A 17,438-nucleotide genomic window follows, 5' to 3' on the forward strand; every position below is an offset into this window, starting at 1 on the left:
ACCTTCCTCAGCCTGGCTGAATGAGATGTTAGAATATGGGAAAGGCAAGGAGCTTTTCAGAGGAAAACATTTATGGAAAAATAGAGGGAAAATGGGGAATCTCTCCCCACTTCTGCCCCCAGTGGTGCAGGATAGCTTTTGGCATATTCAATAGCAACTGTTATGTCCAGCCACGTTTTATATTATCTAGTATTTATATTGTTTGAGATGACTCTACATTTCTCTGAGATCCTGTTGTGAGGGAGTTTCCTTGATATTATTCTTTATTTGGATTCATCTCCTGAGGACGGATGAGCTTAAGTTAAACCACCTGCACACAGAATTTGAAGATGTGATGATTTTGGACCTGAGGTTCCCCAGGCCAAGTAGCCCTGCTCTAGATCAAACGTTAGATTTCCTTAATGTCCCGTGATGCTCAGATCTGAGGGCTTTGAGCCTGCTTCTACATTAATGTGTCATTTCTCTTTATTGCAGCTCTCCTGTGCTAGTGCAGAAACTTTAATGGAGGAGCCACAGGCTACCACTTGCAGCTGCAGCCCTGCTGTTTGAGGAGCAATCAATCAGACAGCAGTGGAACATCACATCTCATATTCTGGACAGGCAGGCTCTTCAAAATGTTTTCCAAGAAAATTATCTGCACAGAGTTCTGTAAAAATCTAATTCTACCCCATTAACCAATAGCTTATAACCAGCCCAGAAAAAAATTCAGGTATAATAGCCCTATGACAAATGTGCTAGCACTTAGTCAATTCATTCAATCTATCCACTAAATGGATGCTTTAAACCCAAGAGCCTCACTCCTTTAACCTCCCTGGTTAATGTCTCCAGATGACATGCCAAACGTATCCATTTTATAAAACCACATTAAAATTAGAGATGGGAAAAGTCTGGTGGGTCATCTTGGTTAAGCAGGATTGTTTCATAAAGAATAATACTGAAATTGTATTAATAAAGCTTCAAGAGCTTTTTGACATGAAAAAGACTGATACTCCTCCTCCATTTTGCTCTAACCAACTTGCTTGTTATCTGCATCTCAGGTCAGAGCCCCAGTTTTGTACTGAGGTACCCATTGGACAAAGATAGAAGAGAAAGGTGGCCCATGTGCCAGCAACCCAGCCCCATGTGAGATACAAGACAACAGAGGTGCTATCTCACAGGTCAGCCATGCTCGAAGTAGTGGGTCGAAGCTGAGCTACATGCTTGGCAGCGTGTTTAGCGTGTGCCATCAGTCTAATTCTCACTGAGTTTTCCACAGAGCTTATGACAGAAGAATTTTAGGAATTAATTTACAGGATGTCCTTGAAGGTGATGTCATGGTGTTTAAATGGAAGAGCTCCTTTGCTGCATGGTGCAGAGTGGAAAGAACATCTAGTCAACAAGACTGTTGTCCTTTGCTAAATGGAGACATCTGGATGGTGTCAAAAGAGGTACAAAAGGCCTTAGAGGAAAAGAGAAGAAATTTGGTTTTGGTGCTGCTGAGAGAGGAGTTTGCTAAGCAGTGGCAGGGGCTGGTGATGGTGCAGGAGTAATGTGGTCACCCCTTTTGTCCTCCTCAGTGCTTTGCTCTCTGCCCTCTCTGCCTTTGCACAGCATCCTACCCAAGTGACCCACACACTCTCTGTTGAATATGCCTTAACAGACTGTTCCTTTCAGTAGCCTCTTAGATGGGCTCTGATGTTCCTACCCAAACTATGAAGGTTTTGCCTTATTCCAAGTCAAACCAACAAACTCACCAGACATCAGAATTGCTGTGCTGTGACAAACCATACAGCCTACTATCCCATCCCAAACAGTGGCAACCCCCCCCTCCCCACCCCGATGCCTGGGGAAGGTTTAAGAGAATAAGCTGATATTGGACATCCAACTGCTATTATATGCACACCCTCTCTGCACTTGTTTTGATTACTACTGATAGGAACAGAAAGGAGCACAGATATGCAGGCATGAAGAGGGTACATCAGTCAACCTGCTGTGGCTATGCAAAAACCCAGGGGTGTTGCAAGGAATCTGGAAGTGGAGTTCTTTCCAACTGTCCTGCACTGTGGCCTCTCTGGTCCTCAGCTTTTCATTAGGATTTCAGAAATCTGTAAAAAGCTGGAATCAGGAATGATGACCATCCTGAATGTATTAGGGAAGCAGGATATTCAAAACCATTGAGGCTGTCAGATTTACAACCTAGGAAAGTCACTGGGAATAGGAGAGCAGGTCCTGAGAACTTAGCCAGATGTAATCAAAGTCAGAGGCCGGATGCACTTCAGGGAAGATGCAGATCAGAGAAGGAGAACGGAATACCCATTAGAAAGAAAATGTGTCACAAATATTAGGTTTGCCTAGGAAGACTGTGGAATCTTTGCCATTTGAGATATTGAAAATATGCTTAGGGCGATCTAGAAGTACTTGCTCCTGCCTCAGCCTAGGAGGTGGAGGTTGGTGGTGTTCTGAGCTGGCTTCTGACCCTTCATTATCTGAGTCTCTGGTATCAAATACTAACTTTCTGTGTCAACAACATGTCATTGACAAAATGAACTGCACTTTCTTTTTTTTTCCTGGGTGTCTTAATACCCTGTGGCAGATGATGCCACCAAAGCATTTTTATTGCAGTCTTCTATGGGGATTTGTGGTCAGCCATTTGAATGCAAGCTGCTCTCACTAAACTTACATGGACAAATATTTACCTGCAGCAGAGGTAAGCAGAGGACAGGCAACTGTACCTGCAGGCTCCTCTTTATTTATGGCTCACTAGCATGGGCAAGCTGCAGTCTTGCTGTCTTTGGTCACCTGCTCATATCTGAGGTTAACACACGAGTAAGCAGTAACTTCCTAAAGGCTAAACTGTATTTGCAGAAAAGATCACTTTATCCCAGTCACTGCTTGGACAGATATAAAGTATTCCCTACAGACATCTGAAGGCTAAGCCTGCTTATCGGATGGTGTGAGGTCAGACAGAGGGACTGATAGGGGTATGTGTTTATAATAACAATTGGGATTGCTCTGCAAAAAGACATCCCTCAAAGGGTTTTTTCAAAATACTGTCAGGTCAAAATACAGATTCTTGAGAAAAATAGGGTTTTACTAATGTATCATCTCCTATCAGGATATTTAATCACCCAAACACAAAATAGCTGTGAGATATTTTCTGAGAGAGCTCAAGCTTATCGGATGTCATCTTGCAAGGTTAAGCTGATTAGTGCAATGGTTAGAAAGAAAAACTCTCCCCACCAGGCACTCAGTGGTAGTAACACATTGGTTAGTACCCACTGATAGCTGAGGTCTTACCCAGCCTCTGTGGCTGGACACAAGCTGTGGTGGATCCAGAGCCAAGTGTGGGCTGGCAGGCTGGCCGGCGCTTATGTCCAGTTGGCTGCTGCCTTTCTCAATTAAAGAGCTGGGTTATCCCCGCCTTCCCCTGCATCAGGCCACCTGGCTCTCCACAGAGGGAAGTGCCCACTCTCCCACTGTCAAATTTGGCTGACCTTGGCCAATGGGTTCCAGATTTGCTGGGGAACAACCGAAGGGGAAACAAATGGACAAGCAGCATGAGAGCATAAGCTTTGTTTCCCTAGAAAACCAGGCTAAACTCTCCTTCTTGGTTTAGAATAGCAAATAAGGACTTGCATGTGCACAGCAACTGCTTGCTAGAGCCTCAGGTATCTTTTGGCTTCAAAGCCATGACAGCCCTATGAAATATTGCCATACCCGCCATTCCTAGCTATGGCAACTGAACTGCTCTCCATGAATTCTGGTTACATTGTCCAGAACTCTGCTGCAGGGTATATCTTGTCAAGTGGTGGACCTCCTCCTCTCCTCCTTCCCCACCATCCTCACTAGGTCTGACTCCAGCCCTGAAGATTGCAGCCGCTCTGCTTCTCCATCACACAGAGGGATCACCTCTGAGCGATGGTAACTCAGTTGTAGCTGGAATACAACTATGGATTATGTTGTAGCCAAGCACTGCACATGTGCAACAAGCACTGCACATGTGCAACAAGCACCACAGGTTTTTCTCAATAATAAATATTGATAATATATGTAATATGATAATTAATTATGCAATAAACATTGATCACAATATCCCTGCAAAATGTCATAAAGAGAGGAATCCAAATGAGTATCTCATTGACCCAAAGCGGCTTGGGCTTCCCTCTGCATGTTAGCTCCTACCAGTCCCTAAATCCCGCAGATTCCCCTGCAGCGTCTGGCCTTTGGAGCAGAGCAGGTTGGTCAGTAAGACAAGGGCTGCAGGTAAAGTTCCCAGGGTCACAGCAGCTTGTAAGGTGAAGTGGACTCCATGGGAGAAGAAAAGGGAGAGGGGTCTGTCTGTGAGTGGTACATGCTGGAAGAGAAAAGCAGTCAGGGTAGGCAGGGAGCACATTTTGGAGCAAGTTGATGGGCCTCCCTTTCAAAAAGCTAGGCCCAGGCTTAAGAGTTATGAATTTCTGCACAACTTGTGTTACACCAAGGAGTCCAGGTTTTTTTTTTTTAAGAGGGTCCTTCAAAACAGGTGCTTTCCCAGCTCCCTGTAAGCAGAACCCTTGCAGCCTGGTCCCTGGTTGCCTACTGGTTTCCATGTACTTGGCCTGGAGTCTCCATAGTTCTCCCTGTCCCCAGCACAGATGCCTTCCAGTCTTGGGCAGAGAGAGTTTCAATGGCCTGAGTGGAGGTGAGGAACCAGTGCGCGGCACTGAGTGGCTCATCCTCACCAGAACAGACAGGAGCAGTCCTGTCACCAGCTGAAGAGATAAGGCAACTTGGTTTATTGTTTCTCTTCTGCATGCATGTGGAAGCAATGCAAACTCTGGCATAACCTTGGACTATGTTATTCATCAGAAGTCACTTGATGTAGGATTTGGCAACCAGCCAGTTCCATGGAGTGTTTCTTTCTTACAGCCACCATCATTTCATCTTCCCTATGAACATCTGCAAATTATCCTCCTTCAAATCCCACATTTAAACTCCTCTTTGCTGGGATGCCAACGAGAACTGTGGCTCACCCCAAAGCCTCTGATGTAATCTGCCCTCATCTCATTCTCTCTTTTTTTCTTCCTTTTGCTTCCCTCTCTGAAATAAAGGATGCTAGATCTCAACATGATTCTTGAATGCTGTTTACTCCCAATCTGTGTTGTTTCCATTTCTATGCCTGCAAATACAAGCTACTGTTGGAGCCCAGTCTGAAAGAAAATATCCCAGCATATGGTTGGCAAATGAAGCATGTTCAGCTCTTGTCTCTAAATCCTGTTTCCCAGCGCTTCTTCAGGGAATCAACACGGATTAAATGTGCCAGTATATTTCATTGCATTTGGAGGATCTGCAGATCATTGTTCAGAAAAGTGGAGGCATGAAAAAGTAACTGAGTAACCAAGAGCAGTTAACTGTATGGTGCAAACTGCAATTACACTCAGAAATGGTTAAAACCCAGTGCTAGGTAAGAGATACCTCAGTGACTCCTGTACCCCTTAATCCCTTTGCAAACAGCAGTTGATGGCATTTGGATAAACATCTGCTGGAAGTGTGAATGAGAGCCACCAAATTCATATCTGAATGCAAGACTTCTTCAGGGTTTCCCAAGATTTATGATCAAACTCTCTCAGACTTCAAGCCCTCTCCCTCAGACATTGCTGCTGCTGGTGTTTCTTCAAGCCAATGTTTATTTTCTCTCTGGACAGTGAGTCTTGAACTGGGAGGATTTTCAGTGGTACGACTGACGAGGTTACCAAGCCCTGCTCCCCAGGCCACCCAGCTGATGAGATGGCTTGGCAGGCCTTGGTGCAGCTCTTGAGCTGACTCAAGTTGGCAGCCTCACGTTTTCGTGGTAGGCAGGCACCAGTCCTGCTCTACAGCAGCAAGATTTGAGCCGGCAGTGTAGGATCCATCTCACTACCTGAACACAAACCACCTTTCTTTGACATCAGGATGCCATAACACAAGAAGCTGGAAATATTTTGGGTTTTCTTCCAAGAAAGCTCAGATTTTTGCATTTTAACTTGTTTCCAGGAGCTTCTCACTGTACAGAAAAAAACCCAAACCAAACTGAAACAAACAGTGCAAGGCTAATGTGAACAGACAGCTCTCCTGTTGTCCCCCTCAAAAGGTCACTCAATATTCTTCTGCCCCCTTGCCTAGAAAGCAAGTGCCATGTTATCCTCATGGACCTTTTTTTTTGGCCAGTGTGCCACAAGCAGGTTTGACGGGACTGGAGACTCCAGCCTCTTATTGGAAATCAAATTAAAAGCCCTGCCAAAGCCAGTAGTGACTAATCCACTCAAATAATTACTTATGGGACAGATGACGATGATTTTCAGAACCCAATATTCCCTGCAAACCACTGTCACTGAAAACACTTTGCAAATTGCCCTCCATGTAGGTCCCAGATTTCTTTGCTTCTTCCCTTTCCCATTCCAAACCAGTATCTCTCTGTGTTTTTCAAAGAGCATATTTTTAGCTCCTCTGAGAGGGAAAAAAGGGCTAATACTGCGAGATTTTTCTACTGTACAGGTAACAAATTACAGTGTGCAGCTGGGATTGTTCCCCTCAGATGGAACTGGCAATCATTCCCCACCGACATTTTCTGCCAATTAATTAAAAAGCGCTGTCTCCCTGGAGGGCTGTCCACACAAGGCCTTTTGGCCCATATTTTCCAGGTGGTTTAGTTCCACTGGTGGGATCACAACTGGGGCCACCGGCACGGATGCTGACTCCAGACAACATCAATCATGAGCCTGGGCTGAGAATCATTCCCTACTCAAAGTGAATCAAGGTAGGCGAGAAAAAGAAAGGGGGAAGGTTACATCCACAAGAAAAATCAGCATCTAAAGATCAAGTCCGTGCCTCAGTGTCAGCACCAGGCTGAATTATTAAAGCTGAAATTATTTTCCAAGGCTAATTTTCCTTTCCTTGCTTGTGTTAGTGGATCCTGCCTAGCAACAGAGGTGACCTCTCGAGGTTGCTTCTAGCAGCATTTCACGTGGCTCTGTTTGCTCGCTGTCTGGGGCTCCTTCCCATCCAGACAAAGAATAGCCAGTTTCTCTTTCTCTTCTCGTCAGTATTATCCTCCAATTGCTATGTGACAGCCCTACTTTGTGACATTTCAAGTTATAAACACTGTCAAGGAAAATTTAAATCCCCCAGAAAACAATTCATCTTTAAATAAAAATAAGTATCTATGAATCACTCCTTTTAAAAATAAGCACTTATCAGAATTCACATTGTTTTGGGGTAGGAAAAGCTTCTGTTTGCCTCTAACAAAATCAGGCTAACTCTGTGACAGAAATATCTGGTTTCCTTAAGGTTTTCTTCCCTCTGCTTCAAGAAAAGATAAAGCCCAGACCATTATGGTGGTACCAGACAGTCCCAGCTGTTTTCTCTGTTTCTCTCTTCCAAATCAGGGTGGATTTAATCTAAGCTCTTAATTATAGACCCCATTCTAAAAACTGTTCCCTGCTAAAACAAGGTACCAATTATGCACAGCTCCTCTGTGGTACGGGGGCATGTGGTGAGTTAATCAGTTCCCTAACATCTGGTAAGGCCCCTACTGCCTTGCAAATCCCTGCCTGCAGACTATCCCGCCTGAGAATAGATTAACCCCTTTCTCACTAGTATCTGAACTGGTCTAAAGGCTATATTCAAGTATATTCACAACTGCAACCCGAAATGTTTGGCCTTCAGCTCCCGGGTCCTAGGGAGGGCCTCAGAGGGCAAGGTCAAGGCTGAAAATAGGAAAGACATGGAAAATGTCTGTGAATGAAGCTTGGAATTTATTTCCTTGATGCCTGCCAAAGTGCAAGGCGGCGTGCAGTGCAGGTCCCGAGAGCCTACAGTCACAGCAAGCGCAGGAGACAGGAGAAATAAACTACACCTACTCATCACATCTCTGTGTATGCTTCTTCTGTGCTTTGAAGGGATGTTTATTCCTGACTTCTTTGCCTGGATGTAACCCATTCCTTTACCTCCCTTCTGCTTTAATATATGAGTTTCTATACCAAAAAAAAAAAAAAAAAAAAAGGAGAGATGGGTTTCTGCCGTCATGCAGAGCACTAAGGGTGATTTGCTTATAGGACCAATAGCAAAGCCCTTGCATTCCGGCAGCTTTTTTCTTGGTGTAGCCTCACGTGAGTTCCTTGTGGAGATCTCCTCTCCTGGTCATCATAGCACAGATGGGCTCTTCTTCCCTCCCCAGCCACAGCTCCATCTTACTATGGTTCCAACAGTTATATGTAAAACTAACAGGAGAGTAACATCAGGAAATTATTTCCTATATTTGCCTTTCCAATTGACATACGCTGGTTTCTAGAAATGAGGAAAAAGACCAGTGTTAGTTGGAAAGCTGAGTTCTGCTCAGCTGGTAGAAAAGAATTCCTCAATGCTGTGGGTCTCAGTTTGAGAGCTGCTGTCATGAGCCAAAAATTGATTTCTAAACGGCTCTGTCTCATGTTGAGTGTTTATAATTCTACAATGCTCTCCTAGAGAGGAGAGATCGCATAGCTTAGCCCAGGCTCAAATGCCTCCACAAAAAGAAAAGCAGTGGAGAATCAAGCACACCATGCGCAGCAAGGAGGAACAATCTGCAAGAAACTCCCAAATGCTGGTTTGCTTGAGGCAAGAAAATCATTGGGTTATGATATTAAAGTGAGATATGCATAAAAGGCCTCTTTTATAAGGTGGTCTCCTGCTTTAACATAGCACCTCAGGCTATTTTCAAATGGTTCATATACACGGTTATTTCAGCTGTTTGCTCAGTTTGCTTACTTTAAGCAGCGGTGTCAAGACAAATTCCTCCAGGTTTCAATTTAATTTCTGTTTCTCAGCTTTGTCCCAGCATTACCTTGACTTCTGTGTTCAACAGATAACTCAGAGCTGGAGCTTGCCACTGCCTACATGCAAATGAAAGATCAGATTGTGGGTGTGGGCCAAAGAACTGAGGAACAGGTAAAACAAACAAGCTGCATAGTAGTAATTTAATAGCTAAAGAGGAGGGCTGAGGATCATTTGCCCTCAAGTGTGATGAGTCTAGGTAGACAGAGCTATGCCACACAAAAGAAAGCCTCCCAGGTTACCCAGAATAAAACTCCCTGAATAATGAAGTCTTGATTAACTTAAATTGATCATTTAGCACCCATCTCTTGTTCGGTCCCAATTGTGTTTGCTGATGTTTTGCTCACGGGTGTATGCAGTGAGTCACTGCACGCTAACACCCTCCCAGCCCCCCTCCGAACCGAGATCCACCGTGTTCATTTTTCAGCAGCTAATGACAAGTATTAGTAACCGTGAGCTAGCACAGATGCAAGTATGTGGGCTGCCCGTGGATGCCTGTATGGCAGCTTAATGTGGCTTATGTATGCATCATTGTCCTAGAAGTTAGGCATGTAGGCAGGAGCGTGATGCTTCATGTGCTATCGATAGCCATTAATGGTACCTTCAGAAACCAGGGGGTAATTAACAACCACAGAAAATTCACCTGCCTGACACATTGTCCAACTCTGCTTTCAGTTACTTATCAGGTGCTGAAGTGAATTTGCCAGGGAAAGCTTTTCCTGGTGTTTCACACAGATTTTGACCTATTTATTTTTAATCCATCTCTTGGCTCTGTCATTTTGCTTTTCTGCCCCCTAGTCCTGAGCTGTTCCATTTGTATCATCAGCTTCCATTTTTTTGTGTGTGTGTAAGCGTCACTGGATTTATCTTGTTTACTTGCTATTTTGGGGGAAAGAGTACTGCATTGTTCTGTTCCTTTGGGAACTACCCACAAGAAGTCTTCCAAACAGAAACACATCTGCTCAGGACTTAGACGACCTGGGAGAAGCCAGCTCCCTTTGCTCACAAGGGTTTACACCGTCTGCATGCTGTGAGGTTCTGAGTTTGATTCTCAGTTTAAGGTAGCAAGAAAAAAAACCCAAACAGACAAACCCCAGACCCCAGTAGGATTGACTACCAGATTTTATCTGGCAGAGGACAAAAAGTACAGAAGGGGTCTGTGAGAGTACCACTGAATTGGTACTGGGGAAACAGGAAAAGAAGAAAACACAGGTCAATCGAGTATCAAGTTTAAAAGCATCCCAGTCCTTGTGATGTGCTGCTTCTTGACTTAGTTTATTCTCAACTATCTAAAATTGGATCTCCCAAAGTGAATTAGAAACTGCCAAGCATGTGCATGATTTTTTGGGCAAAAATCTGCAAGGAATTGGAAGGAAATCAGACATGTTTCTCTTGCTAACTGATCAGATTTGAACCCAAGATTCCACCAGACTGAGGTCAGTACATTTCCACAGAGGAAGGTCATGCTGAATTATAATAGCTGAATTTTTAAAAAACAAGAATTAGAAAATGCCAGCATAAGTGCTGTACTGTGAGCAGTTCAGATTAACCTGTTCCTATCATCCAGTTCCTCAATTAGTGGTGCCATTTTAACTCTAAAATACAGTCATGGCCCTGAGGGTACTAAAAGGCCCTAATTGCACTGACCAGCCCCACCTGGGGCCTCCACCCACACCCCCTGCCCACAGGCTCCAGGGCTCCATTTAAGCTCTGGACCAAGCCTTTGTTTAATTCCTGCCTGACCTGTGTTGCAGGTGTGCTTGTCTGCAGCTCTGCCTCCGGGAGAGACTGCAGACCTCCGTTGTAGGTAGTTTTTCTCCTGGATGGGTCCCTCAGATATATGCTACATCTTGTCTCCAGTCCTGGTTCTGTTTCCTTTTGTTCTTGCTTGGGGTCTGAACCTGGTTCATTGCTTGCTATGTCTGGGGCTGTTGACGGACCCTGCTACCAGCATCTGTTCCTGCTTGCTGTGTTTAGGTCTTGTGGGACTGTGCTCCATCACTGAGGGCACTGCTTGTGCTGGGATTGCCTTTGGCTCCTGGCTTGCCTGCCCTTTGGGAACAGCAAGCCATTGCTGTTCCCCAGTAAATATTCTGGAGTTAAGTCTGCCCTCATCTAAGTTACTGGAAGAAACCAGTTCAGTCTAGCCCCCTCTGCAAGGACGTCCAGCTACTTGTGGTACTTCATCTTCACTCATGCAGAGCTGTGTATGCATACTTGCAAAAATGAGTCCCATGAGGAATATATGTACTTAGAGTTTGCAGCTCTTCCATTTTATCTTAAGAATTTATTTATATGGGTCCCCTCTGTTGTCTGCTACGGGTTTCTTTGTATTTATCTGCTCAGCCCTCTGGATTTTGTGTTTTGAATGTTGTTGAGTTAGTCAGTGGAGGTGGGGGATGGCTAGTCGTGTAAGTAAACATGGGCTAGGCATTCCTGTCATCTCTCCACTTGGTGCAAATGATGAGCCTGATGGTGTCCTAAGCTCTGCTAAACCACAGGGTATGGTTGGACATGCAGATGACCACGCGTTCTCAGGGCTCCTTCCAGAACTGCAGCATTAGCCTTACTAACTGGCCTCTAAAGAACTTATCTTGATAGCTCACTAGAGACTGTACTAGCATAACCCATGAGAGAGCAGCTTTTCAATGGGATTGTGCCTGTGAAGGTGACACCTGAGGGAGCCCCACACCCAGCTCTTCTGCTGATGGTAACAGACTGTTTCCCAGGTTGAGTCCTTACAGCAGTATTTTTTCATTAAATGAAACCCTGTCTTGCCATGCTGGTATTGTCTCATTGCTATTATCTTCTCTTCATTGCAATATGATTAACGTATCTGAACGCAATGGGAGAAGGCACAACACACCTTTGCAGATATACTATGGTCTTTCTTGTTCAGAATTTAGCATGAGGTGGAGACTTTTTCCACAATGTGGTTTTCAAGGGCTGAGGTGTAGCATTAGACTGGTTGGTTAGTTCAGCATAATGAGTCTTTTCAAACCAGTCTAGACTTTAACAGGCCACCTATGAAAGTACATTTGATTTTTGCTGGTTAGAGATTTGCAAGGCGATGATCGCTTCATCTAGCCTCCCACATTCCAGGCTGAGGCCGGACTATGAGCTAAGTCCCTGTTGCCTAAGTGTCTATGAAATGAATGGGAGTGAGGCACCTACGTGATGCCTTTTAAAAATCTGTCTAAACACTGTAATAATAATAATTAGCTGTCACATTAGCAGATGCCTAGAAGCTTGACTAATAATGATGCAACAATAACGATGGAATACTCTTCCATGCTTTATTGGCAAATTACTGTTTTTGTTTGCTTCATTCCTGCTTTGTGCCCCCTCAAAATGCATGGAGCGTCCAACTGTTACCTTAAATCCTTCCTCTTCCAGGACCTATCCTGCCGTGTCCTCCACCCTGTGCTCTGTTGGGTGTACAGGTCCCATATAAAGTTGTCATTGCTGTAGCTCAGCTCCCTGCCAAGGTACCGTTGATGCCCTGTTGCCTGCCTGTGATATACTTGTTGAGGCATAGTCATCTGTGAAGGCCAATATCCCCTTTGCATCATGTCCTGCGAATCTGGGAAGAAAGCTCCCTCACCTCTGCCAAATGTGAGCAATCTGTATGTGTAGTCCCAGTGAAATAAGAAAACTGAATCAGGCATGTTGTGGGTTGCTTGTATGCATGCTGTTGTACAGTTTTGTAAGCCCATCTGAGTTTAAACCTGTAGTACTCCTTACTCTTCCTGTTTTCACCTATTTCACTGGCTTATGAGTGACTCAGGCTACCTTTACTAGCAAGTCCCTTGCTAGTCTAACTTGGAGCCTGTCCTGTGTAAGGCCAATCACATGTGCTGAATAATTATATTATTTGCCATATAAGCAACTGATGACATGAAAGCCCCCAAGCCCCCTTCCCTTGGGCTCTCGGCCAAACTGGAGTCTGGAGAGCACAACAAATGGAATACTCTTTGCCTTGTGCTCCTGGCCTAACCCTGCCATTCCCCCTCTGGAAGGACAAGGGGCTCTGGATCATTTGCTTTGCCTCTCTTGTACTCCTAATTTTTACCTCTGCAGCAAGAATTGCACTGCTTACTCAGCTTAGCAAAGTACTTTAAAGTGTGCATGATACTGTGTAAGCACAAAGTCTCATCACTATATGTTCCGATATAAGATCTGCAGATAGCTTCCAGCTTTTTGTTACTATTGTACCTGGAAAGGAAAGAAATCCTTTCTCCCTTCTGTGGTGGTCCCAGTAATGCCCTGGAATAAACCGTGTATCAGGTCTCCTAGTTTGTCCCAGAGGCAAATACGTTATTGTTTACTCAGCTGTACAGCTGGTCTCAGAGTTGACACCCCCCTCACAGACCTCTAAAGCATTTGCAGAAGGGGAGCTAGGCATCTTCTGTTTCATCAGGTGCAGGCTTCTCTCACAAGCTTCACTCGCTGAAACACACTGTGCCTTAAGGGAGGTGGTGCCACCCACATGTCACGGCTGCTGGACAGAAACCAGATTTGAAGTCTGCCTTCTCAAGGCTTCTCCATCCTGGAGACTGGTTTTAAACATGACACACATCTGCTGAGCTCTCCTCCCAGTCTTACGTGTACTCTGCCTTCACAGGAGTGTCTGACTGCAACCAAGTATTTTAGGTTGTCAGGAAGATCACAAAACAAGCCTCTTCCCCACCATTTCAGTGGTATGGATGAAGCTACTTATTGGGTAGGTTTCCATGTCCTGCTCCCTTCCCTTGCATGCCCTGTCTCCCCTTTATTTTGTGGGCCACTTGTTTCTTCCCCCAGGCTTTGCTTGCCTTTTGCTCTCTGCTCCCTCTGAATTTAGCATCTTTGATAAATGTCTTTGGGTAGATATCTATGAACAAAAACGAGTAGTAAGTCTGGAGTGGGGCTGCTGTGTTCCTTTAAATAGGCTCACCTTTGTCACCCAAAAGTGTGCCTCCTGAGCAGGGGGTGGTACTGTTAAAAGACTGATAGCAATATTGAATCAGCTCCAAGACCTTCAAGGAAATGCTGTGTTGGCTGTAGCTGGGAAACCCCACCCAGACCTCTACAAACAGCGAATGAAAAAGACTGACAATGCTACAATGATTTTTCCTCACTCTCTTGTCTGTGAAGTGGCAATTGTAATAGACTAGTTCCATCTCTTTAAGTGCAACCAAAAAGAAACAGTTATGGGAATTCATCTGGGCCTCAGGGGTGACTGTGTATATATATTCCTAAGCTAGTAGACTCCTATCATTATATCAAAAAATGGTGATCCAGTGTAGCCATTAAAGTGTCCTATTCTGTGTGTGCTCTGAATGTCTCTGTGTGGGGCCCTTTCTAGCCCAATCTGTCTTTGTTCTCATCCAGTGCTCACAAACAATAGGGACAGCCCAGACTGTTTGATGAAGTCCACGTGCGTTGGAGTAGCTACTCTCCCCAAAATGTTTATCTCTTCTCCTGGTAGACAGCTGTTGTGATGTTTTTTTTGTGCCAGAGGAATGGTTCCAGCTTTCCCTCCTCTGCTGAGGATGAAAGCTCACTTGAAATCACCTGCTGTAAAATACAGGGGAGTTGGCAGCTGGATCACTGTCTGCCCTGTTCAGCTGGGTCAATGGAGCACTGCCCCATTGCATCTTCTTTGCACTCATGTGTACATCAGACCAACGCTTTGTGCAGAGGAAGTGGCATAATCAGATGACTATAATCCATGTGTTGCACACCTGATAAAATCTCCCCCAAATAAAAGATTGATAACTCAGATGATCTTGCAGAGGGTTGCCGCTGTACAGCGATTTGTGAGACAGCAGCAAAGGAAAGCACCAGCACGCAGCTGTCATACAGGTAGCCTGTCCTCCAAACCTCTCGTGATCTTCTGAGCAGCATCAGGTTTCTAAATGTTTTCCAGGAAGGAGGGACAGACCCTGTCCCTTGGCAAGATAATGTGGTTATGGAAGCCTGTACACAGAAAGAATAATAATCAGCCTGACCCTTTGCAGGACACCACAACCTGAAAGCTCTCCTTGTTTCAGTAATCATCCTCCACTGTGGAAGACCAAAATAAGAAGGCTTAGCAATGCAAAAAACCCTGCAAGATCCCTGTCCCATCCGTGATATGTTTGTATCACCGCCCATCCTACTTAGCAACCTTGCTTGCTTTGCTAGTGAATGGCAGTGAGTCCTGCTCACTGCAATAGTGACTGGCTTCAGGGTGATTTGTGTCCCTCTGCCGCCCTCCCTGAACTGTGGTGTTCACAACGATGACTCTTTGTTTCTGCAGGAGAGCCTTATACATTCCCCAGCATCAGGCCTGCTTGCCATCTCCGTTCCCAACATCTTAATAAAGGCATGTAAATTCCGACTCCCTCTTTGGACATTAAGTTCTTTCTTTGACATGGATCCCGGGTGCTTTGGGGTTTTACACTTAAACACCTTTTAAAATCTGGCTAATAGATACTAGGTATGGTGACAGGGTAACGAGACCAGCTCTGCCGTTATGGAGAGGGCATGAAGGGACCTCCTCATCACTGATCTTCATCAGATTAACTGTATAAATAATTTCCCCTGTCAAAACACAGCTATCTGAAAAAGTATCTGTAAATGGCACTTGTGCCCACATCAGTTTTCAGGTAAGCCAAAAGCAATAGGTGTCAGCTTGTGAGGGAAAATGAAAGGTAATTACATTTTTTGTGTGTGTCAGTAGGCTTACTTTATGAGAATGGAGCTGCAGGCTGTACCATCTCCACTGAAAAACACAGGCTATCAGTAGCCACTGTCAAATAACAAGAGCAGCTAGCGGGATGAACCCAGCCTTTGATGCGAGGCAAAGCTGAGAAGGCACAGAGAGGGTATCTAAAGTCAAGCTGCCTCTCAGAGAGATCACAGCCTCTATGTCTATCTCTGTATTTCAGCTTCCTCCACTCTGCTGCCAGAAATCCTGGGCATGGGAGAAACAGCAATAGAAAATCCTGCTAGATTACTGTGCCACCTCAGACACACCTGGTTTGGTAGGCTCAGCTTTGCCACACAGGAATCCACAAGCGTACTGGAAAATCAACAGTGGTTCTGGAGGCTAAGTAGGAGCAAAAACCACTAAGCTGTAACATCTTCTCTTTAAACAGAGAAGATCTGCACAAGCAGCCCCCAAGCCCTGACACTGATTCCATGCGACGTACCCAGGTCCCGCTGAATTCCACTGAAGTTTTGTCAGAGGTTTTAATTAGATCAATGTGTTGCTGTCTGAGTTTCACGGCACAATTCTTTCTGAGATTGTGATTAATTCCTCAGTTACCCAATTTTCTCTGAAATGCTTCCTGTAGTTTTGCTCACAGCACTGGAAAATGGATTTAGATGGGACAAATATTAAAGGTGGGCCTTAGTAAGGCTGTTGGGCACAGGCATCTCCCCTCTCTCTGGTTCATTAAGTTCCAGATCTAACACAGCCTTTTCTGCTCAGTAGTGCTGCACTGAGGACTGGCTCCTCCAGAGTCATCTGAGCTATTGTGATAGGAATCAGCTGTGGAAAAGGCCCAGGGTCTTCCCAAATCCTGGCATAAGAAGTAAAGGAACAAACTGCTGACTGCACTGCATTTCCCTGTGTCAGAGGAGGATTAATTAATGTTTTCAGGCTGCTTTGAAAATTAAAAGTGCCATGTGATACAATATTGCTGTTCCTGTTTTTCACCCTGTAGCTGATATGTAGCATGTCCCTTACAAACTAATTGGAAATTGCTTTTGGTATTTTTGGTGTTTTTCAGCTGAGCTGCTACAGCCTGCTGCTTTGTTCTAATAAATGTGCCCTACCTCACCCTCCCCTGTCCCCCTTCCTCTAAGCTCCTCTGCAAGGGAAATAAAAACATCAGTCCCTGGCACCATCTGTCAAGCACAGGCTAATCCATTCTCTGCTTGTCTCATGGTCAATTTGGTTTCTTTCTGATTGGTACAGCTACCCTTCCTATTGCTGAGAATTTAATACTATTCACAGGTTTGGGCTTTGCTTTATTTTCATGGTAATATCATTATGATGATTGCAATGTTCATACATCCATCCCCTCCACATGCCCAGATGGGACAACAGTATTTAAGCAAACATGCAACCACGCAGTAAGGCAGATAGTATTGCTCTCCCCATTTTACAGAGGGAAAAAGAGGCGAAAAGAACTGACTAGCCCAAGGATGTACGGATGCCTCAGTCAGGAGAGCTGGGAAGAGAGCTCACAGGTCCCTGGATGAGACCTGGTCACTGACACCGACTAAAGCACCATTGCTTTGCCTCTCTTTTTTCCTCCTGTTTTGGCTTTGTTTACAGCGATCTCTATGGGAGATTTGCAAAGATGATTAAGATGTGGACATTTGTATAGCTCCTGTGATGAGACTGAGCAGATCCACCTGGGACAAAGCTCACAGTTGTGCTCTATGAGGCACAACAGCACATCAGGTCAATCTGTTAGCAAACAGGGCACCTTAATCCAGTTATTTCCTCCGTTTGCTAGTGGTAAGTGGGACCCCAGGCCCAGTCTTTATGGCTTTCTTCTAATATTCTTAGTACTTCTGTTGTTCCCATGCCATTAACTAACAGGTGATTGCTGTCTGACAGACTGCTCTGACACTTTTCACTTCCTTTGCAT

This window comes from Buteo buteo, chromosome 12, assembly GCF_964188355.1.
Source record: "Buteo buteo chromosome 12, bButBut1.hap1.1, whole genome shotgun sequence".
In the NCBI taxonomy this organism is placed as follows: domain Eukaryota; kingdom Metazoa; phylum Chordata; class Aves; order Accipitriformes; family Accipitridae; genus Buteo; species Buteo buteo.